At 41.6% G+C, this 22747-nt stretch overlaps 1 long non-coding RNA gene across 2 annotated transcripts in view; it reads left to right on the top strand.

Annotated features, from left to right (window-relative positions):
• Positions 1-18485: 18485 nt before the first annotated feature.
• LOC147339996 (uncharacterized) overlaps positions 18486-22747 on the top strand; it is a 107346-nt gene continuing 103084 nt past the window's right edge. Inside the window, exon 1 of one of the 2 annotated variants that reach the window (XR_015159479.1) lies at positions 18486-19629. This is a non-coding gene — a long non-coding RNA (uncharacterized LOC147339996). The remainder of the gene's footprint in view (positions 19630-22747) is intronic. The other variant, XR_015159478.1, reaches the window with a different exon arrangement.

Here is a 22747-nt window from a genome sequence, read left to right as displayed (position 1 = left end):
CAGGCAATGTGAGCCATCTTCTTCCAAGTAGACACAGGGAGTGTCCTTTCAACCTGTGCGGACAAGTCGCTCTTCGAGAAAAAAGACTAGTCCGAAGGCTTCTTTAGAATGGTGGCCTCATCCATGGCCCTGGCGAATTAGCTTTTTTCAGTTGCTCAGTCATGTCCGACTCTCTGCATCCCGGCTCCTGTGTCCATGGAATTTTCATGGCAGGAATCCTGGAGTGGCTTGCCATTTCCTTCTCCAGGGGATCTTTCCCAACTCAGGGATGGAACCTGTGTCTCCTGCATTGCTGGAGGATTCTTTACCATCTGAGTTGCAAGAGTCCTTCGGGAAAGTTTTCTCTGAGAACAAGCAGAGGTGGCAGCCCCAGAGGCAGCTGAAGGAAGCCCCAGGCTTGACAGAGTCTGCCCGCCCAGGGAAGGCTCACCGAGTTCTTTGAAGGTGTGCTGTCGGTTGCCTGAGCTTCTGAGAAGACACACCACTGTGAATGACCCTCTGGATTTCCTCACACCCCAGTAAGTGTTCTCTGTCATGGCATGTGACTGTTTTTGACCCAAGAGTGTGCATACTGTTTTTCTGGACACGGATTTTTCGAACTCTGCTGTCCTCTTGAGTCGTAGAAGCCGTGTGTCCCAAGTAGGGCTTGGTTTTGTGTGTTCCCTCTGGCAGAGGTGATGCTAGAGCTGTTCCTTGGAGGACAAGGGGCAGAAGCAGGGAGGCAGGCTGGAATTCCGCCACCGAAAGGGGCCCCTGTTTGGAACATGTCCGCCTTGGCTCATTTTCAGTCAGCTTATTGGGCTGGACTTGTCTTTTCACAGTATCCCCGTAGACCACAGTGGTATCTTGTACACGTTCAATGTAGACAATGCTTAACTGATTTCACCTCTATAAATGTGGATTTGCCAAAGACCCATTGGGAAACTAGAGAGTCAGAAACCGTAAGTCTGCTGTGTAGTTACCGGAGTCGCACCCACCTCACCCATTTTCAAACAATGAACAGAAATGAATTCCAATTGCATTATAGAAGTGTAGCATCAATTTCATTCATACGTATGTATCAACGACAAGCTGTGTCACGTCCATAGCCATGTGATTACTTTCATGGATGTCCCACCTTACGAAACAGCATGGGTGAAATGGGGAGTCTCCCAAAATCGTTCCCCCATCATGCAAGCCAACGTCCCTTGAGAAGGACCAAGGACACTGTCTGGTTGCATTTCTGTGAGGTCAGTCTCTGAGAATCGCGGAAGCCATGCTTTTGCTCAAGCCTTCTGCTAAAGATGGGCTGACGATGTTTGAGTCACGATCCCCTGATTTTTGACATGTCATCTCCAACGTTTAAGAAACCCTGTGGTCACACTGTATCACCTTCAAATGAACCAGTTCTCCAGGACTAACAGGCATGTCCCCTTGGTATTTATAACATGTGCCTCGGTTTCTTATTTTCTGATAGTATTTCAGACAACGCATCGAGGCAATATTTCCTCAAACCCTGGCACTCAGAAGAAGGCCTGGTGTGCTTGTGAGAAAGCAGGTAGGTGCCCCAGGCTCCCCTCAGAGTCTCTGAGGAAGTGGTCTGCATGGTGTGGGTGAGAATGTGCACAACTACGAGGTGCCCAACTCTTGCTAAGTTGGAGACCACGTACTTTGTGAACAACTGCTCTGCTCTAGGAGTCAGAGTCTGCATTTCCAGTGAAAAGGTTGCTTGTTTTGTAAATGGAGGGAAGAAAGCAATTTTGTTATGTGAAAGTAAAAAACAAAATACCATAAGATGTTTCGCTTACTGTGGCCTTGCAAATAAGCCTGTGTCTTATGCCATGGTCCACAAGGTATCCTGAGACGTTTGTTTCTCATTGTATTTCAGTTGGCTGCCTAAGCAACATGTCAAAGCATGTGCGGTCCTACAGGACAAAAGTTGAGGACTGGACAGAAGTCAGTTGTCTGAGGCCCTTGGTGCAAGGTGGGAGAGCTCCAGTGGCCACCTGGAAATGCAGGAGCCAAGACCTGGGCTGGAGGCCATGATGGGGAGCAGGTTTGCAACTGCTGGAGGTCCTGGCCTGTGCCCCTCTAGGCTTCTCATCATCTTCTCCATACCCAACATGGGCTGCAGTAGTATGCAGCAAGAGCTGCTCCATGGCGTTTCTGATGTGTATCCTTACCCTACAGGGGAAGATGGTGAGTGCACCGTGTGTGACCACAGGAAAAAAATGTATGGCGAGTGAATGTGCCGTGGGTGAGATGCACCCTAAATATCTGCATGGCGTTGAGCACTGAAAGCAGTCGCTCTACTGGCTCATCACAGAGTCTGACCCCAGACTCCTAAGTACCCCCCATTGGAAAACGACCGGCCCCTCTGTCTTACCAAGGACGTGATTGAAACGGTCCTTCGATTTGGGAAACGGCTTCCTCAAGGCAGCTGTATTACCAGCCTCTCGGGAGGGGGAAGAGAGTCTGCTTTTCCTTTGTGTCAAGTCAAGGGCAGGAAACTTGGCTCAGCGGGGCCCTCACTGCAGACCCAGGGGTTTGCCTTTAGCCTTTGCAGACAGGATGCTCTACAGAAGTGTTCAGTAGTCCAAAGACTGCTTTCTGGAATGTTGGCCTCATCGGTGGTATGAGCAATAGTCCTTCATAAGTGTTTCCTCTGAGAACAAGCAATAGGTGGCAACCCCGGAGGCAGCTGAAGGAGGCCCCTGGCTTGGCCATGTCTGCCCACCCAGGCGAGGCTCACCGAGTGCTTTGAAGAAGTGCCGTCAGCTGGTTGGGGGTCTGAGAAGACACACCACTGTGAAAGACCCTCTGGATTTCTTCACACCCCAGTAAGTGTTCCCTGGCATGGAGTGTGGCTGCTTTTGTCCCAAGAGTGTACTTTGTGATTGGGGACATGGGACTGTGGGACCCGGCTGTCCTCTGTGAGTCGGAAAGTCCGTGTGTCCCAGCTGGGGCTTGCTTGTGCGTGTTCCCTCGGGCAGAGGTGATGCTAGTGCTGCTCCTTGGAGGAGCACGTGGCGGGAAGCAGGGAGGCGGGCTGGAAAGCCGCCACCAGAAGGGGTATCTATGAGGAACACGTCTGCTTGGGCGTGTGGTCGGTCAGCTTACTGGGCTGCCCTTGACTTTTCACAGTATCCCTGTACACCACAGCGGTATCTTGTGCACATTCAATGTCGACAGTGCTTAACCGAAAGCTTCTTTGGGAAACTACAGAGTCAGGAACCATGAGTCTGCTGTCTAGTTACCCCAGTCGGACCTATCTCATCCATTTTCAAACACTGAATGGATAGTATTAAAGTTGAATTCGTGAAGAATAGTATTTTAGCATCAATGTAGTTCATATGTACATAGTGACTACAATGTGTGTCATGTCCGTGGCTGTCTGATTACTTTGTTGACAGCCCAGCCTGCCTTACCATACAGTTTCCGTGAGATGGGAAGGCTCCCAAAATTGTTCCCCCATCATGCAGGCCAGTGTCCAGTGAGAAAGACCTAGGATGCAGTCAGGTTATGTTTCTGTGAATTTTATTTCTGAGAGTCTCGAAAGCAATGTTTCACTCCTGCCTTCTGCTAAATATAGATGGATAATGTTTTTGAGTCACAATCCCCTGATTTACCACAGATCACCCCCCAAAATTAAGAATCCCCTTTGTTCTGGCTATTTCACCTTGAAATGAATCCGTTCTCCTGCAGTAACCGACATGTTAGCATTTTGTTTATAAATTGTCCCAAGATTTCTTATTTTCTGATAGTATTACAGACAGGGTGTCAATGCAATAATTTCCTCAAACCTTGGCACTCAGGGGAAGCCCTGATGTGCTTGTGGCAATGCAGCGTGTGTGCCCCATGCCCCCCTTAGAGTTTCTGAGGAGGTAATCTGTGTCATATGGGTGAGAATGTGCATGACTATGCAGTGCCCAGCTCTTGCTCAGGAGAATAGCATGCACTTTGAGAACAGCTGCTCTGCTGTAGTAGTCAAGGTCTCCATTTCTAGCAAAAGTGTTGCTTTTCTTGTAAATGGAGAAGATAAAGCAATTTTTTATGTAAAATAAAAAATAAAATATGATAGGATGTTTAGTTTACTGTGTCCTTGCAAATTAGCCTGTGTCTTATGCTGTGGTCCACAAGTTATCCTCAGACTTTTGTTTCTCATTGTATTTCAATCTGGCTGCAAGAGGAATGTGTTAAAGCATGCCCTGTCCTACAGGGCAGAAGTTGAGAACTGGACAGAAATCAATTGGCTCAGGCTTCTGGTGAAAAGATGGGAGGTTCCCCTGTGTACATGAAAAATGCAGGAGCCAAATCTTAGGCTTAATTTCACGATAGGGAGCAGTTTTCCACCTGTTGGAAGTCCTGGCTTGTGGCCACTGGGGCCGGTCATTGTGTTCGTGGCCAACATGGGCTGTGGTAGTATGCAGGCAGAGCTGCTCCTTGGCATTTCTGGTGTGTCTCCTTGCCTCTTGTGGAAGATGGTGAATACACCGAGTGTGCCCACAGGAAAAAAAGTATGGTGAGTGAAGGTGCCGTGTGTGAGACATACCACAAATACCTGCGTGGCTTTGAGCACTGACAGCAACAATTCTGCTTGCTCACGTCAGGCCTGACCCCAGACTCCATCCTGTTCTAAAGCCAGGTGCTCCTTTCTCTTTCTGAGGCCTGCCTGCAAAGGGTTCTTAGAGTTTGACAATGGCTTGTTCAAGGCTGCCATGTTTTCTGGCCGCATGGGCTGGGGAGATAGTCTGCTTTTTCCTTGTTTCAAGCCCAGTGCCGGAAGCTTCAGGTAGTTTGCCCCAAAAAGGCAAGTTGAGCAGTTGTCTCACTGCAGATATGGCGAGTGACCTTGGGCACTTGGAGACCAAGAACCTCCTCCAGTACGTTCACTTGTCCGGGATCCCTGCTCCCCTGTGAACTCTACCTTCCCCCGGGCAATAACCCTTTCTTCAAAGTTTCTCTCGGAGAATAATCAAGAGTTGACAAAGTCAGAGAGCCTGCAATGATGTTGCTTCTTGGCTGTTTCTGCCTGTGCACTGGAGCTTCCTAGTGTTCTGGAAAGAAGTGGTGCCACCCACTCTAAAGAACATAGCCTGCTACAGCCAGAGGAGAGCCAGTGGATTCCAGAGAAAACAGTGAGTCTCTCTCATGTGGAATCTGGTTGCTCGTCCTCTGGTGACGTGCTTCATCCTGTGAAAAGAGCATTGCTGTGCCCTCTTGTTCTCACACATTAAATGTGTTAGTAGTTGCATCCTTTGTGCAGGTAATTTTAAAGGGGTGGCTTGAGTGACAGATTTCAGTAATCTGTGATGCCACATTTTAGTCTACCATTTTTATGGATTATACATGTGCATAAAGGAAGAGAGATAAATCAAAACACCCATGTATTAATACATGGGCCATTGCTTAATTTCAGAAATGTCAGATTAGTGGAAATGTTGCTATATATATATCATCTTTACATTTTTTAACCTTATTTATATAATTTATTTTTTATTCCAACTCTGAAAAATGGAATTTTAGTTTAATTTTTAAAGACGTAAATTTTTATTTAAATGTACATCCACCTAAAGTTAAATTTGCAGTTTGATAAAGAAAATCTCATAGTATCACAAACTTTACAGTATTCTGTCATAGAGAAAATATTAAAGTTTTAGGATTTTTTTAAGGAGAGGTGATTTACTTGCTTTCATTAAATAGGTCATGAAAGGTATATTCCAAAATTTTCAAAAGATAAATATATTTGTCTTTTTCAGATGTCTGCCTCAGTTGTAGGTTTAGTGCCTATATAGTGTATTTGTTTAAATTGCAAATGAGATTATGATAGTATAACAGGATGTCAGTTATATAAAAAATACTACAATTTGGACGATAGGCTTACAAAACTGTCAGAAATAGATTTTTTTTTTATTGTTAAAATTGACTCATCCATATGTAAAATGCTCAAATATTTGTCATGGTGAAATGCACTTTAAAAAATATGTTTAATATTTATAAAATGGTTTTCTTTCCCAGACTGTCATATTGGATATTAACAAAGTATTATGCCCATTTAGGTATGTCTTTTATTTGGGGAATTACTCTGTAAAAAATTGATAGTTTGTCATATTGGCCATTTAGTGAATTACTTATTTGAAAAATTAAATTGAAGAACCTTTCCTTCAAGTAAGTTGAGCTAAAGATGGACTCTGCTGCTGCTAAGTCGCTTCAGTCGAGACCCCATAGACGGCAGCCCACCAGGCTCCCCCATCCCTGGGATTCTCCAGGCAAGAACACTGGAGTGGGTTGCCATTTCCTTCTCTAATTCATGTAAGTGAAAAGTGAAAGTGAAGTCGCTCAGTTGTGTCCAACTCTTAGGACCCCATGGACTGCAGCCTACCAGGCTCCTCCATCCATGGGATTTTCCAGGCAAGAGTACTGGAGTGGGGTGCCATTGCCTTCTCCAGATGGACTCCAGTGGACATCATTAGCTTTGCTTGTGCAGAAAATTACCAGTGTGTTGAAAAATCATGTTGCAGGTTTACTTTGGGCAAGTGTACTTCATAAAATCCCCATTTATGAGATTTAAGAAGAACCAGTGTCATCAGTGGTGCTGTGGAAACCAAAGTGATCCAAACTGGGCCCAGTTCCACTGTCCACTGGATTGATGTTAGATACCCTGATACTTGACTTAGCATGCATGCACGTTCTCTGATACTACATAAACATCTGTTTGTCAAAATTTGGCATCATAGCTTAATGTATATTGTAGAATTATGTCATCTGAATCTGCTACTCTCCTTCTTTCTGGAGTGTTGACTCCTAAGTCCTGTCGGATCTGTGGGAATTCCAGTGCTCTCCTTCAAGATGAAGTCCTGTTGAATAAGAAGCATGGAATCCGATCTCCTTCAGCATACCTTTCTTCAGAATTTAGGCAACAGCCAGAGGGATGTCAGTCAGGATAACTTCACTTCAAACTGGTTGCTGCTGCTGCTGCTGCTGCTAAGTCGCTGCAGTCCTGTCTGACTCTGCGACCCCATAGACGGCAGCCCACCAGGCTCCCCCGTCCCTGGGATTCTCCAGGCGGGAACACTGGAGTGGGTTTCCATTTCCTTCTCCAATGCATGAAAGTGAAAAGTGAAAGAGAAGTCGCTCAGTCGTGTCCGACTCTTAGCGACCCCATGGACTGCAGCCCACCAGGCTCCTCCATCCATGGGATTTTCCAGCCAAGAGTACTGGAGTAGGGTGCCATTGCCTTCTCCGTTCAAACTGGTTATTCTCATATAATTGGAGTTGGGGATCATTTAACACTGTTCAGTGGTAAAAGAGCCACCTGCAATGCAGGAGACATGGGTCCAGTCCCTGGCCTGGGAAGATCCCCTGGAGATGGAAATGGCAACCCACTCCAGTATTCTTTCATGGAGAATCCCCATGGATGGAGGAGCCTGGTGGGCTAGAGTCCATGGGATCCCAAAGAGTCAGACATGACTTGGTGACTAAAGGACAACAACTAGACCTTGTTTTCTTTGGAATCCTAAGTCTATAATTAGAGCCACTAAAATCCCCCTGCAGTGCAGTAGTCTCAGGTCCAATCCCTGGGTGGAGAACATCTCCTGGGCAAGGAAATGGAAACCCACTTTCGTATTCTTGCCTGGGAAATCCCATGGAAAGAGGATCCTGGTGAAATGCAGTCCATGAGGTCACAAGGAGTCGGACATGACTTAGTCACTAATCAACAACAGCATATCATTTCCTCATCATACTGTCTGGGATCCACTAGACTACCCTCAGGTTCCATGTTTCTTTAGAAGGACCCAAAACTCAGAAAAAGCTGTTAAAGCCTTGCTTCTGTTTTATGGCAGCACAAGAAGACTCATTAAAAGGAGCAACATGAAATGGGGTGGAAGGAGGAATCCAGGAGCAACTGGGTGCAAATGTGCCATCATCCTGTTCACTGGCATTCCATTCACTGAACTGAACTCTGTCAACACTGACCTTTTTACTGTGTGTTGCCAACCAGGTAAGATCTCCCTAATTTTGGTCCGTTAATCTGGAGAGTCCCTATGATTGATTTTATTAGCCCCTCCTTCTCCAGCACCAGTGTGATGAAGATCAAACTGATACAGGTGAAAGTCTCAGGTCTAAACCAACAGACACGCCCCCACAGTTACAATGATAATATCAACTATGTGGTGTGGCCCAAACCTTCAAGTTTACAAAGATTCCTATCCTCGTGGACTTCTAAGGGCTCAGTGGAGCATATCCATCCTCATTACTGGAGACCTCTGCCAGATACAGGTTTTCAGCCACTCAGGCCCACCAATATAGAATTTTTACAGCAGAGTTTATAAATTCATATTCTTATATATGGTACTTTTTATCATATGTAATTTATATTTTGAAATAAATGGTTGTATAACTATTGATAGTTTTTTTTAATTCTAAGAATATTTTAATATTATAATGATACTAAAACATAGCAACAGAATACAAATAGAATTTAATATCTTACAATAATTTCCTTTGTCCTGGAGTAACATTCATTCTAACAATGTACTTTCCATATTCATTTCTTTTTTTCTCTTTTTTTAATACTTCAATTAAAAATATTTATTTTATTTTTTATTTATTTTAATTGGAGGCTAATTACTTTACAATATTGTGGTGGTTTTGCCATACATTGACATGAATCAGCCATGGGTGTACATGTGTTCCCCGTCCTGAGCCCCACTCCCACCTCCTTCCCCATCCCATCCCTCTGGGTCATCCCAGTGTACCAGCTCTGAGCACCGTGTCTCATGCATTGAACCTGGACTGGTGATCTGTTTCACATATGATGATGTACATGCTTCAATGATATTCTCTCAAATCATCCCCCCCCGCCCCACAGAGCACAGAGTCCAAAAGACTGTTCTATACATCTGTGTCTCTTTTGCTGTCTCACATATAGGGTTATTGTTACCATCTTTCTAAATTCCATATATATGCATTAGTATATTGTATTGGTGTTTTTCTTTCTGGCTTATTTCACTCTGTATAATAGGCTCCAGTTTCATCTACCTCATTAGAACTGATTCAAATGTATTCTTTTTAATGGCTGAGTAATATTTCATTGTGTATATGTACCCCAGCTTTCTTATCCATTTGTCTGCTGATGGACATCTAGGTTGCTTTCATGTCCTGGCTATTATAAGTGCTGCAGTGAACATTGGGGTACACGTGTCTCTTTCAGGTTTCCTCAGTGTATATGGCCAGCAGTGGGATTGCTGGGTCATATGGCAGTTCTATTTCCAGTTTTTTAAGGAATCTCCAGATTGTTCTCCATAGTGGCTGTAGTAGTTTGCATTCCCACCAACAATGTAAGAGGGTTCCCTTTTCTCCACACCCTCTCCAGCATTTATTGTTTGTGGACTTTTGGATAGCAGCCATTCTGACTGGTGTGAGATGGTACCTCATTGTGGTTTTGATTTGCATTTCTCTGACAATGAGTGATGTTGAGCATCTTTTCATGTGTTTCTTAGCCATCTGTATGTCTTCTTTTACCATTGTAGCAATTCTTTGTATTCTAATGTTTCAGTCATTTTGCAATGCCTACTGATATATAGTCATGATTATCAACATACCCACAAAATAATTTTGAGTATTTTCTAGTGTTTATATGCCTCAATACCTATTTTTGTCTACTTCAGTTTAGTTCAACTTTAAAGAATACTATTAAATATTTAGTGATAATTTTTATACTGGTAACATATATGAGAATATATTCGAGACTTCAGCAGGTATAACAAATTTATTAACCTGACAGAAAATGGAATAAGTGTTTGTATGAATTACAAAATTATTGTGAGAAGAATATATGATAAGTGGAAAAAGCTGTGACAAGTCCTTATGCATTTCTATATTAATAATTCAGAAGACAAATATTTTTCTAGAAAAACTTTGGATTTTCCTTTGCAAACGAGAAGAAAAGATGAATTCAACAGGATAATCTTTGAAAGAACAAACTGAACAAAGTAGAAAATACTAAGAAGACCTTTGTCAATAAAAATTCCTCCCAAACATTTATTTAGTTTCATATTTGTTGTTTGCTATTAACACTACCCTGTCCCCAAATTTTCGATTCTACCTTTAGGAACCACTCACCATTAATTTCATTCTAAGTTATTTTAGTGGAGTTCACCCTTCCCCGCACACTAAGGGTAAGAATGCAAAGGCTCCATTGATCAATCCTTTATCCCCCTTCCCAAAATATTTGAAGTAGAGGTGAGCACATAGCCCATCTGGAATCAGTGTGAGGAGGTTTTTTTCTTGAGATTTCTGAAGAGATGAGGTCTTCTTCTGCTCCCTTTGCTAAAGTCAGGCCACATAGGCTAGAATGGAGTTTCTCATACTTCCTCTGTATTAGAATTGTCAAGGTAGCTTTGAAAATTTTTGTTTCCCAGTTACTCCCTCATTTCAAAGTGATCACAGTCGCTGGTTGTAAAACCAGTGCTTCAGGTTTTTTCAAAGAATCACCTGGGGATTCCACTTATTAGAAAATTTAGAAAACCAGTGATCCAGGGAAGAGTGTTCTCAAACTTGGGCAGACATTCTTTGGCTTGGTTGGCCCAATCTCACCCTGTGAATTTGTTTATGTAGACTTTCTCTAGGTTAGATTGAGAATTTGCCTCTCTACCTACCATTTAGCTGAGGCTGATCAAGGACCACAGCTTGAGAATAACTACTCTATGGCAAGATTTGGGTATGCCATTGAGAAGGGTGCTCTACTTTTGAAAAGAGAGAAGTATGAAAAAATATGTTTTTAGGCTAGAATTTTTAGGTTACTGATCCCTACTGGATTGTCTGATTGGGTAGAACACCTGAGAATCTGCTTTCTAAGAAGATTCTAGGCCATGGTACCGATGATTTCAGGAATCACCTCTTGACAACTATTGCTCTTACACAACATCTTGAGGCTGAAATTTGTTTAGTATAACTAATAATAACTACTATGTTATATGTCAAGAGTTATACTAAGGCTTTGTGTATGGTATCTCATTTCAGTTCACTTGCATAGAGAACATTGAAGTATCTCGTCACCAAAAATATAGTGGCGATTAGAATTAAACTACCTTCTGAAGCCTCCAGGCCAAGAGGTGGCAGAACTCAGATTGGAACCTAGAAAAGCAGGACCCCAAATCTGTGCTCTTAAGCACAAGGAGGAGGAGGTTTCACACCAGATGAAGGTGCCTACCCCGTGTCCTTCTTGGCAGGTAAACTCTTTCTTGATGGTAAGTTGCAGGCCACAGCAGTGTGTAGCCACTACTGCTTTGTGGTTTCCCTAGGCCCACTTCCTCACCTCTTATTAGAGAGGATGTATCTACCCATACTGCCTATAGGTAAAGGTGGTATGAGTGAAGATATTGGCGGCTAAACATATCCCTGAAATCCTGCATTGAACTGGATAATGAAAGCAGCAGTTTTTCTTCCGTGAGAATTTGTTGGAGATGCTAGAGTCTGAATCCATACCTCCCAAATACCCCTATATTTAAAGTTAGTGGCAGGTGATCTTACAAAAGAACCGGGCCAAAACTGGTTCTGCAGGCATTAACCTGTCACTCAACTAAGCAGTATAAAAGAGTTGAGGTGAAAGACGATGCAAAGACTTGCCACCCTGACAAGGCATTTTCTCCACACCATTAGAGGAGAAAGATAGCTTTCCCAATGTTTCAGGCCAAGTGCAGGGGACCTCAAAAGTTTTGCCCCCATCCAGGCCAGCTCAGCAGTAAACTCATTACAGACACAGTGAAAAGAGGCTTCCCCGAGAAAGTCTGCTCATCCCAAGATAGCCATTTGGTTGCTTGGTTCAAGATATGACCAGAGATGATCTATTGTTAAAAGTATTCTCTGAAAATAACAAGGCGAAAGAAAGCTGAAGTAACTAACAGTTGTGGCTCTTTCTGCATGCACATTTTAGGCTCCCAGAATGACAGGACAAAGCGATACTGGCTGCTCTGGAGGCTCTGAAACTTCAGTGGTGAACAGAGGATCCTCTGGTGTCAAAAAGCACAGCAAGTGTTATCCCACATGCAGTCATTGGGGCTCTCAAGTGTTAGCATGCAATATAATCACCGGGGACATTGTTCAAACTTAGCTGCTGGACACCTCCTCTGTCCCCAGAGTTTCTGACTTAGTCCATGTAGAGTGGCGTCTTGGATTTTGTATTTCTAACAAGTAGCATAGGTGATGTTGGTGCTGTGGTTTGGGGAACCACTGTTTAACATCTAGGGCTACTATTCGAAGGAAGGTTTTCTGAGAATTAAGCCAACATGGATAAATTGGGACCCTAGATATTCTTGATGATGTGGTCTGAGTGCCTACTGTCAAGAATGCCAGAATAGCAGGAATCTCACCATTTTTCTTTTAATTTAAATGAAATAAAATAATTCAATTTCAATGAAAGCATCCAAAGCAAAGTAGAATTTTAAATGATAACTAGTTTAAATGTGTATATTCATTTAGCTTAATTAAATTCGTCATTTAGTTAATAAATTGATCTTGTAACCAAAAGAATACCCCCAAAATCTGTAATTACAGGGTCCCTTAGGAACTGCTGTAATTTTGTTTCGTGAAAAAAAAATGTTGGAAATACTGCAGACTACTGCAAGAGTAAGTTTCAAAATTTTGCAGAAGAGAAATGACTTTGCCTATTCAAAATGATTCTTACTGAATCATATAATTAATTCCTCAAAGCCAATATTTATCAGTGATACATACATTAATTTGCAAGGAAGAGTTAAATTGATTTAATTAAAGTACTATATTTGAAGGCTAAAATATTTAAAGATTTTTAAAATATGAAATAGCATTTTAATACTAAGTTAAAATAGACTCATATTTACATAATATGTTGAACATTTTATCATGGTGAAATTCTTTCTGAATGTATGTAGTGTTTAAAATAATGTTTTTCATCTTCATATTCTGAAATAATGGACACAGCATTATTCTTAAAACCATTTTTGGTATACCTTTATATTTGGTCAGTGGTTTTAGGAAACTATAGCTTTGCAATGCAGGCCTTTGCAAACTGACCGTTCGTTTAATGACATATTTGGAAAATTCACTTTAGGTAGGTTGGTTTTTAGTAAATTGAGCTACAGATGGACTCTTGGACATCATTAGCTTTAACTGCTCAGAATTATTCCTGTTGTTTTGGAGAACTGCATTGCAGCTTTCCTTTGGAGAACTGCCCTTCCTACAACTGGAATTGGTGAAGTTCATGTGAAATTAATTCTTTCCTCAGCAACACTGAGTTTGTATAAACTAAGCTAATAAAAGGGTATGATATTCAAGTAAGCAATGAATGAATTGACATTGGCTTCATTGATTAACAAGCTCTTTTAAAAATAAAAAAAGTTGGAATTCTGACTCTATTAATATAGTAGAAAAATCTCTTCTAAATCTATTGCTTTACTCTCTTTCAGAACATGGATTCTTCTTTGCTACTGACCTGTTCTATAGACTTTCCAGTGCTTTCAGGGAAGTCACAGCAATGTCACTTCATTTTCCCACCAGTGATGTGTGCAAACATGCGTCATTTTAGTGAAGATAATCCCATCCCCAGTTCCATTGTGGTTACATAAACCAAACTGGTCAAAACAAGCATATGCTCTTATTGGCTTTGTTGATATATAACCTTGTTTTCTTTGGAATCCTAACTCTATAATTACAGTCCCTAAAATCTTCCTGCAATACAGGAGCCTTGGGTTCAATCCTTGTATCAGGAAGATCCCCTGGAGAAGGAAATGGCAACAAACTCCAGTATTCTTGTCTGGATCCCTAGTTTGGGGAGATCCCCTGGACAAAGAAATGGAAACCCACCTCAGTATTCTTGAATGGGAAATTCCATCGATGCAGGAGCCCGGTGGGCTACAGTCCATGGGGCTGCAAAGAGTCAGACATGACTTAGCAACTAAACTGCAGTAAAACCTTGTTTTCTTTGGAATCCTAACTCTATAATTTACAGTCACTATATGACAAGTAAACCAGCTGTCTTGCTTTCTGCTGGCAGATTGATACCCTACTACTGCTCTCATCAGTGATACTTCTGCTGTTGTTTTTCTTATGTGGCACAATGAAACAAATATGGGATCAAGGTACCCTGGACGAAGATTTGGCCAGATCTTTGTTCAGGACTCTAGGTGACTAGGGGATGTAGGCAAGATCCCTTCCAACAACCAGTCAGCAATTCATTTGTGTGTGTTGGTTAAAAAATATTTTAGGGGGACTTCCCTGGTGGTCCAGTGGCTTAGACTCCATATTCTCAGTGCAGTGGGCCCAGATGTGATCCCTGGTCAGGGAACTAGATCCTACATGCCACAACCAAGAGTTCACATGGGGCAACTAAAACATGGCATAGCTAAGTAAGTAAATGTAAAAAAACGTATATATATTTATTTGGACATATTCTGGACCCATCAGAAACCTGGAACAAATAAAATATTATATTTGATATACTGTTATTTGTGTTTTCTATTTTATATACATAGCATAATTTTGACTGATAAAATCTTTAATACCAATAAAACTAATTTGATTCACTTATGCGGTTTTGTGACTATACAATCACAAACTACTATTTACATTAGCAAATTCTGTTTTATGTAAAACTGAATGTTACCTGTGATAAAAATTAAGATATTGGATTTAATAAAATTAAAATATTTCAAAGATACCATCAAGAAAGTGGGAAGAAAACTCACAGACTGGAAGAAAATACTGGCCATAATCCACACTTTTAATTTATTTTTTCCATTCATAAAAGGTATGTTAATCTGGGTTGTTATGGACTGAATTGTATCTCCACAAAATTCACATGTTGAAGACCTCACCTTCAAGGTGACTATATTTGGAGACAGGGCTTTTAAGGAGATAATTAAGGTTAAATGAGATCATAAAGGTGGGGCCATGATCTGATAGGATCATTGTCCATAAAAGATGATGACAAGATGCCAAAGATCTTTCTCTTTCCATATGTGCACCGAGGAAATTTCATGTGAAGAGAGTGAGAAGAAAGAAGTCTGCAAGCCAGGAAGAGATGCTTGACCAGAGACCAATCCTGCTGGCTCCTGGATTTTGGACTTTCAGCCTCCAGAACTGTGAGAAAATATCTCTAATTTACCCTGTCTGTCCTATTTTGTATGGCAGCCTGAGCAAACTATGCATGGGACAGTGCTTGATACCAGCTGACAAAAATCAAAAGTCATCAACAGCTCACCCCAACACTAGACAATCTATAAATGAATGTTTTAAGTTCTTGTGAATTTTTCCTGCTAATCATACACTTTTTGCTCCATCATGCTAGTACTTCCATAGTAAAGGCCACTTTTACTCCTCTGCCTTACTAAGATATTGACATCTGCTCTCCTCCACTGATCTTACCATTAATCCACCCAAGTAAGCCAAACACATTTCTCACACTGTAGTTTTAGTCAACCATTTTAAATGAAAATCTGATCACATCAATATACTGTTTCCAATTTATAGACCAGTTTAGATTTATTATCTGCCTTTTCTCAACTCTCTAAATATATCTGCACCATCACCTTATGGGGCTTATCTTTGTTAAATGAAACAAGTACAGAGTTCAAATGAACAATTGTTAATACTATAAGGAGTGGTGCTAAGATATGCAGAATATAAATCAAAATAGCTATGGAATTTCAGAGCTAAACAGTTTCAATAGAAGAAAGCTCAAGATGTTCATACACAGTATGTGAAAAGAAGGGTGTCTAGATTTTTTTTTTTTCTGTAACCTTCTTCAGGCAGGATATGTTTCTTAGTCATATCCACATCACTGGCTTCTCAGATGTCTATCTCAATAAAGGCTCTTATTAATAAAGATTAAGGAGCTGACATTTCCACTAGGAAAACACCCAGAAAAGTCAAGAGTATAGCTAAGAGAGGAGTAAAAAGGCTGACTCCATCCCTCACAAAAGAATGAAGACTTTTTCTCCCTAGACTCATAACTTCAACAAGTTGCTCTTAATGAATACATATTTTTTTTCAATTCCTATATTCCCATTTTAGTGTTTTGACATTTCTTTCACTAATTTTTGCCTTTAATTAAAATTATGGTTCTCTTTCCTCAGATAATAACCCCTGGGTGAGTGGGACTGTTGGTGTTCAGTTGCTCAATCATGTCTGACTCTCTGACCCCATGGACTGCAGCACGCCAGGCTTCCCTGTCCTTCACTACCTCCTGGAGTTTGCTCAAAAGCATGTCCGTCGAGTTGGTGATGCCATCAAACCATCTCATCCTCCGATGTCTGCTCCTCCTGCCCTCAATCTTTCCCATCATCAGAGTCCTTTCCAATGAGCCGGCTCTTCACGTCAGGTGACCAGAGTATTGGAGCTTCAGCTTCAGCATCAGTCCTTCCAGTGAATATTCAGTGTTGATTTCTTCGAGGATTGACTGGTATGATACCCTTGCTGTTCAAGGGACTCTCAAAAGTCATTTTCTTGCACCACAGTCTGAAAGCATCAGTTCTTTGGCTCAGCCTTTTTTATGGTCCAACTCTTACATCTACACATGGCTACTGGAAAAACCATAGCTTTGTCTATATAGACTGTTGTCAGCAAAGTGATATCTCTGCTTTTTAGTATGCTGTCTAGGTTTGTCATAGCTTTTCTTCCAAGGAGCAAGCATCTTTTAATTTCATGTCTGCAGTCACCATCTGCAGTGATTTTGGAGTCTAGGAAAGGGTGGGTGGGACTAGTGGGATGTAATCTCTTCCTTTAGAGTTCCACACTTAATAGATGGTTATTGCATGTTTACTGAATAAAAATCACAGTGACATTTTTTGACCATTTGTATTACATCACAAATAAAGATTTATGTTTCAGTCACCATGGACATGGTTTTTGTGAAATGGTCTAACATGATTTTTACCATGTCTAAAACAGACAAGTGATTAGTATCTAAATTATTTAAGAAACAGCTACAAATAAAAACATATAATCTCTAATAGATAAGTCAACAATTTACAAAACAGGAAATCCAAAATGTGAAAATAGCATTGGTAGAGTTGCTCAAAGTATACAGTTCATTCCCAGAATGTTAATTGAAACAACAGTGAGTCAATCAGAATTTGTAATAATAACAAATTGGCAGCATTTAAACAGCTAGAAAATGCCAGGTTTGAGTGAGGATGAGGATGTATTGTCCTACTGGTACACATTCTGTGGAGCAATCATGCAGTACATTATCAAACTAAATGTATGTGACCAATCATCTAGCCATTCTACTATGCATATTTCCCATGGAAGTCCTCCTGTAGGTCCGTGAGGAAAAAGGCAGGACGATGTACATCACTTCGTTAGACCTTGCCTGGACTGCTCTTCTGAAGATATCCCCATAGTTTATCCTGTCTTCTTTTAGGTTTTAAGTCAAATGAGATCTTCTCAGTGAGAGTTTGTTTGACCAATTCATTAATTTGGGGATCTTTGTCTCATTCCTCAAAAATCCTTATCCATCTCCCTTGCCTTGTTTTACTCCATATATTTTTCAACACATGGAATATGCTTTACTTATTTACTTTTTACATAGCCTTATTATAATCTAAGCAACATTTGTTGTTGCTAGATCTCCAGTGGTGCAAGGAGTGCTTGACACATAATAGGTGCTCAATAATTTTTTGTTGACCAAATGAATTCAGTCCTAAGAATCTTAAGACTTCAAATACAGATGTGATGTTGCACCTTTCCCAAAAGATGCAGTTTCTCTGGGTCTTGAGGTAAACAGATCAAAGTATGAGCTTATCCTGACTTTATTTTCCCCTGTGCCCTATAACAGAGATAAAGGGAAATGGAAAGCTACTCCAGATTGGTTGTAAAGATTCAGAAGAAAAGTTTTTGTTCACATTCAGGTCTCATAGCCTATGAAATCTCTTTCAATTATTACCATTTAAGAGAGTACCTAAACTGAAGTGTTTTTAAAAAAGCAAATTTTAGTTTTTACTGGTTGCTTTTTTTTTGCCACAGAAAGCCAACATCTGGCAAACAGGGGTCTGTAGTTAACTACCATAGTGATTATTCTGTCTCCTACAGCCCATACTCATGTGCCACTCTCTGAGGCACACTCACAAAGAGAAGTGGACAAGAAAAATTCCCTCAGTGGGCATAAGAGGGTGTGCACTAAAAGTTCTCTCCACTTACAACCATTACCATTCTTATTCATAAAGAAATGATACATGCTTGGAGCCAGTAACCACTATATGCTAATTCCTCTTTACTGTTTTTCTAAATAAAATATACTTTAAAAAATTACTGTTATCCCATTTTTTTCCCTGCAATAATATTTCAGGTGTGTTGAGGTGGTTAAATTGGTTATTTTTCACATAGGCTTTATCTCATTGCTAAACTGTATTTATAGAATGATCTAATTATTAGAGTCTAGTACAGCAACAACTCTTTTAAGAACTTTCTATTTCAATAGATCTCTAGACTTTTCTTGTAAAGAAAGGAGCAGTTTTGGTCACCTCTTATCACATTGGCATTAGGCAGGGTTACCTCAAAATAGGTTAAAGCTAACCTATTTAAAGCTATTAAAAGGTCTGATTGAATTTACTGAAGGGTTTATATAAGAGGTAAGGACAGAGTTAAGAGAACCAAACAGAAGTGCTGGAACCCTTAGAAAACCACAAGCCACAGTGGGAATCCTTTTACTTCCCCTAATACTGGGAGGCAGCAGCGGGGGGGAAAGATGATTCAGAAGCCTTTCATAGCGTCAGGAAGGAATATATGCAGGAAGATAGAGTTTTAGAGGAATAAAAGTAGCTAAAACCCAAACTGCAATAGCATGTACTACCAAAACTGCCTGTAACTCACTGCAGACACACAAGCTCTCTTCCTAAACAAATAGAGGACAGAGTGAACTGCAGGTTCTGCCCCTAGAATTCCCTTCCCCATGGTTTAGCAAGGCTCTCCCTCAGTGAGGCTGTGATGTAGGAACCTTGTGCTTCCAGCTGCCTCCAGCATGCAGGCAAACTCATTCACGAGTCAGATCCATGCTTTATCTGACTCCTGTCTGCAGGAATGCCCCCCTGGAAGCCAGAGATGTGGGTTGGAGGGAGAGGTCGCTAAGCCAGAGTAGTGGGGACATTAAGAGCCCGTGCTCCTCTTAGTTACTTCTGCTATTGAAGCTGCTTGGATCCGGTATCCTGTTTCATTTTCCTTTAAAGAAATGGAATACTCACATATAAATTCAAATGTATGAGAATATGGGTCAGATAGCACGTAAATCTACAATGGGAAGCTGAGCCCACCTGGGCACTTGATTGTCCATACTCAGATGTTCATTCTCGGTCTAGAGGTCTAGAGCCAATTAAGGGTTGATGGTCAACTGCTGCTGGAGGAGGTCAAGAGGATGTGACCTCTGATTGACTCTCCAGGTGTAGCCTGGAAGTCAGAGGCTCCACCCCTTCTGGTGGTGGTGGTGGGAGGTGTGTTCCGCATGCTGCTCCCAACAGCCGGAGCCATTGCAAGGCGCAGCCCTGAGAGAGTCGGCTATGTTGAGACCATCTGGATTTGCGGCTGAACCCCGTTAATGTGGCCACAGAAGCTTCTAGGATGCTGGAGGGCCGGCATGGAGATCTCATTATGTGGCACCCAAGACAAGCCTCGGGGGTAAGTTCCTTCGCTACTTAGACCTGCCACCTACCAATCTGGAGTGGCCGTCTCTTTCTTCAGTCTCCCTGGCCTCCTGGTACGGGGCTGTGTTGCAAACCAACAAACATGGACAAGTTTTTGGCAGAATATAGAATAGCCCTCCTCCAACAGACGGGGTGTCTGACTTTTGTTGTGGTTTGCCTACATGCCACAGAAACTTGGAAGCATCCTGAGGTCACGTGCCAAGGCGTTCTGAATGCCAGCCTGAGCTGACTGTGAACTCTCTCTTATTTTTAGCCTTACTCAAAACCAGCTAGCTTCTGAGTTACCTAAATTCATCAGAAAAGCAGTCATAAATGTGGAATGTATGACTGCAGAGTTCTAAGAACTACACTACTTGCTTCATTGTGGAAAAGTTGAGTTGCTGGAACTTGTTTCTCACTTTAGAGGGACTATCCCCATGTGCCATAGATTAATGGATGCCTAGTAACTTCGGTGATGTGGCCGATAGGTCTATATTTTGGCATCTAGGGTGCTGGCTGCCTCTTTGTGAAAAGACTCAGTTAGCAAGATCAGTGTAATGGGCCAGAGGGATGTGAATAAAACCCCAGCAGCAGAGCATTGTATTTTAAACAAGGCGGCGATGCCGTCCTTAGAGAAAACAAGGAACTCAGACTGCTGCCTTTGGCAAGGGAAAGCAAACTTCTGATTTGCTGTACTGATATGTATCGAGAAGAGTGTTTGCTAGGTTAGCTCTGTATTAGGTGTCAGTGTTGAGATGCCCCAGCTCTGTGAAATAGGCCAGTTAAATGACATTCCTGATGCTGCACCTTTTAAGTTTTTGCAGGGGGCACCAATTTCTAAGGGGCTTCCCAGATGGCTCAGTGGTAAAGAATCCACCGCAGTGCAGCAGACACAGGAGATGCAGTTTCAGTCCCTAGGTCGGGATGATCCCCTGGAGTAGGAAATGGCAACCCACTTCAGTATACTTGCCTGGAGAATCCCATGGACAAAGGAGCCTGGTGGGCTACTATCCATGGGGTAGCAAAAAGTTGGACACGCCTGAGCACATGACACACACAAGTGGCACTAATCTTTGAAATCCTCTGATGTGGTAACGTGTTGGCTGACTATTTTGGAAGACAGACACAGTTCCACAGTCGTCAAATTGGCTCTTCTTTTCTTAATAGTTCTTACTTCACGCATCCAGGAAGCAATGTGAGGTTTCTCCTAGATACTTCATAAACCTTTGCCAATATCTCTTCAGTAACTAAGGAAATAAGCACAGACTAAGTCTGTGGTCTGTCTGAACCCACTGTTAGGTGGATGTAGCCCGAGATTCATTCTGTATGTGATTTCCCTGAGTCTACACTTTGATCAGTGGCATTACAACTCCCCAGGAATTAGTGACAGTTCGTACCTAACATCTAATAGTTCGCCAAAGTTTAGAGTTTTATTTTCCCCAGTGCCCATACATCCAAGTAAATGGCTGTCATTCCCTCTAGGAAGAGGCTTGAAGGAGTCACTGCAGTCAATCCTGGCTGCATTGCACAGTCACCATTCAATATGACTTGGGCTCCCAATCAGTCAAGGCACTCTGGGTCTTTGATCTTGACTTGAATGTAGGATCTGGGTAAATTTACCCACTAGGGTGATGCATCATGCTTCCACTTGCTCTACCAAGAACTTGAAATATTACCAGAAGGTTAGCCTAAAACAACATTCCACTAACCATTCCACTGGAATTTAGGATCTGGTAGTGTTTTATCTTTGTTTAGGAAACCTGAAATTGTCCTTGCTTCTTAAATCTACTGAATTACTAAATATCTTTCAGTTGTATGAAGTACTGCTTTACTTTTATGATTCAGTTCCATCATTTCAATGGGAAGGAGGGAGAAGGACCACCATGTAATAATTTTATTGATGACTATTTATTCATTTGCCAACAAATATTTATTGAATATCTACTACCTGCCAGACATTGTTCTAGGTACTGGAAATGAAGCAGTGAGTAAATCAGAAAAAATACTGCAGTCTTCATATACAGCTTGCATACTGGTGTGTGAAGACCAACAGTAACCAAGATAAATAAGTCAAAATATATTGTATGTTAGATGATAACAATACAAAGTAAAACAAACTACAGAAGGGGAATAGAAGTAGTGAGAGAGAAGAGTTTGTACACTTGAAATTTTGAATTGGTTGGCCAGATATGTCCTTCCTGTGAAGGTGACATTTCATTGAAGACCTGAAGGAGGTATGAGAGTGGGCTCTGTAGGCATCTGGGGTCAGAATAGTAAGGACAGAAAAGAGCAAGTGTGTCTACACCTCAAGGAGGGAACATGCCAGGCACGTTTGAGAAACAGGGAAGACTAGTAAGTGATGCATAAATAATTGAAGAAATATCTATTTAAGTATTAGTAATGGTTAACATGAACACTAGTAGAATTCAAAACCATTTGTACTTTTTCATCATTAGGCAGGATGAAATCAAAATCAAACAAGTTTCTCATAACTGTTTGAAAGCAACAAGGGAATGTTGAATGATACAAAGGAATGCTTACAAAGTAGGCCAAACGTAACTGTACTTTGTGACCCTAGATCTGTAACACGATATGACTGTGTGTGTGCTCAGTCGTGTCTGACCCTTTGCAACCTCATGGACTCTACGCTGCCAGGCTCCTCTGTCCATGGCATTTTCCAGGCAAGAATACTGGGGTGGGTTGCCATTTCCTACTCCAGGAGATCTTTCCAACCCAGGGATCGAAACTGCATCTCCTGCATTGACAGGCAGCATCTTTACCACTAGTGCCACCTGGGAAGCCCTATAACACAATATATCATTTTGAAATAAAATGTAAAGCAGCAAGGAAAGTCACCAAAAGGTTTTCTCTGAGTTGTGAGCCTTGAGTTAGAAAGATCTTCCTCCTTTTCCTTTTCTGTACTGTCTAGTGTCTACAGTTTTGCTTTGCTTTCTCTAAAGGAACTAGAATACAGGCCTACCTCATTTAATTGTGCTTTGCTTTGTTTTGCTTCACAGATACTGCCTTAAAAAAAGAGTTTAAGATATGAGGCAGCTCTGCATGGAGTGTCTTTTGGTACCGTTTTTCTAACAGCATTTGCTCCCTTCGTGTCT

Source organism: Bos grunniens, chromosome X (genome assembly GCF_055505025.1).
Source record: "Bos grunniens cultivar Pamir isolate PY7600 chromosome X, Bosgru_T2T1.0, whole genome shotgun sequence".
Lineage (NCBI taxonomy): Eukaryota > Metazoa > Chordata > Mammalia > Artiodactyla > Bovidae > Bos > Bos grunniens.
Note: the sequence above shows the minus strand (reverse complement) of the source record. Positions and strands in the feature narration are given on the sequence as shown.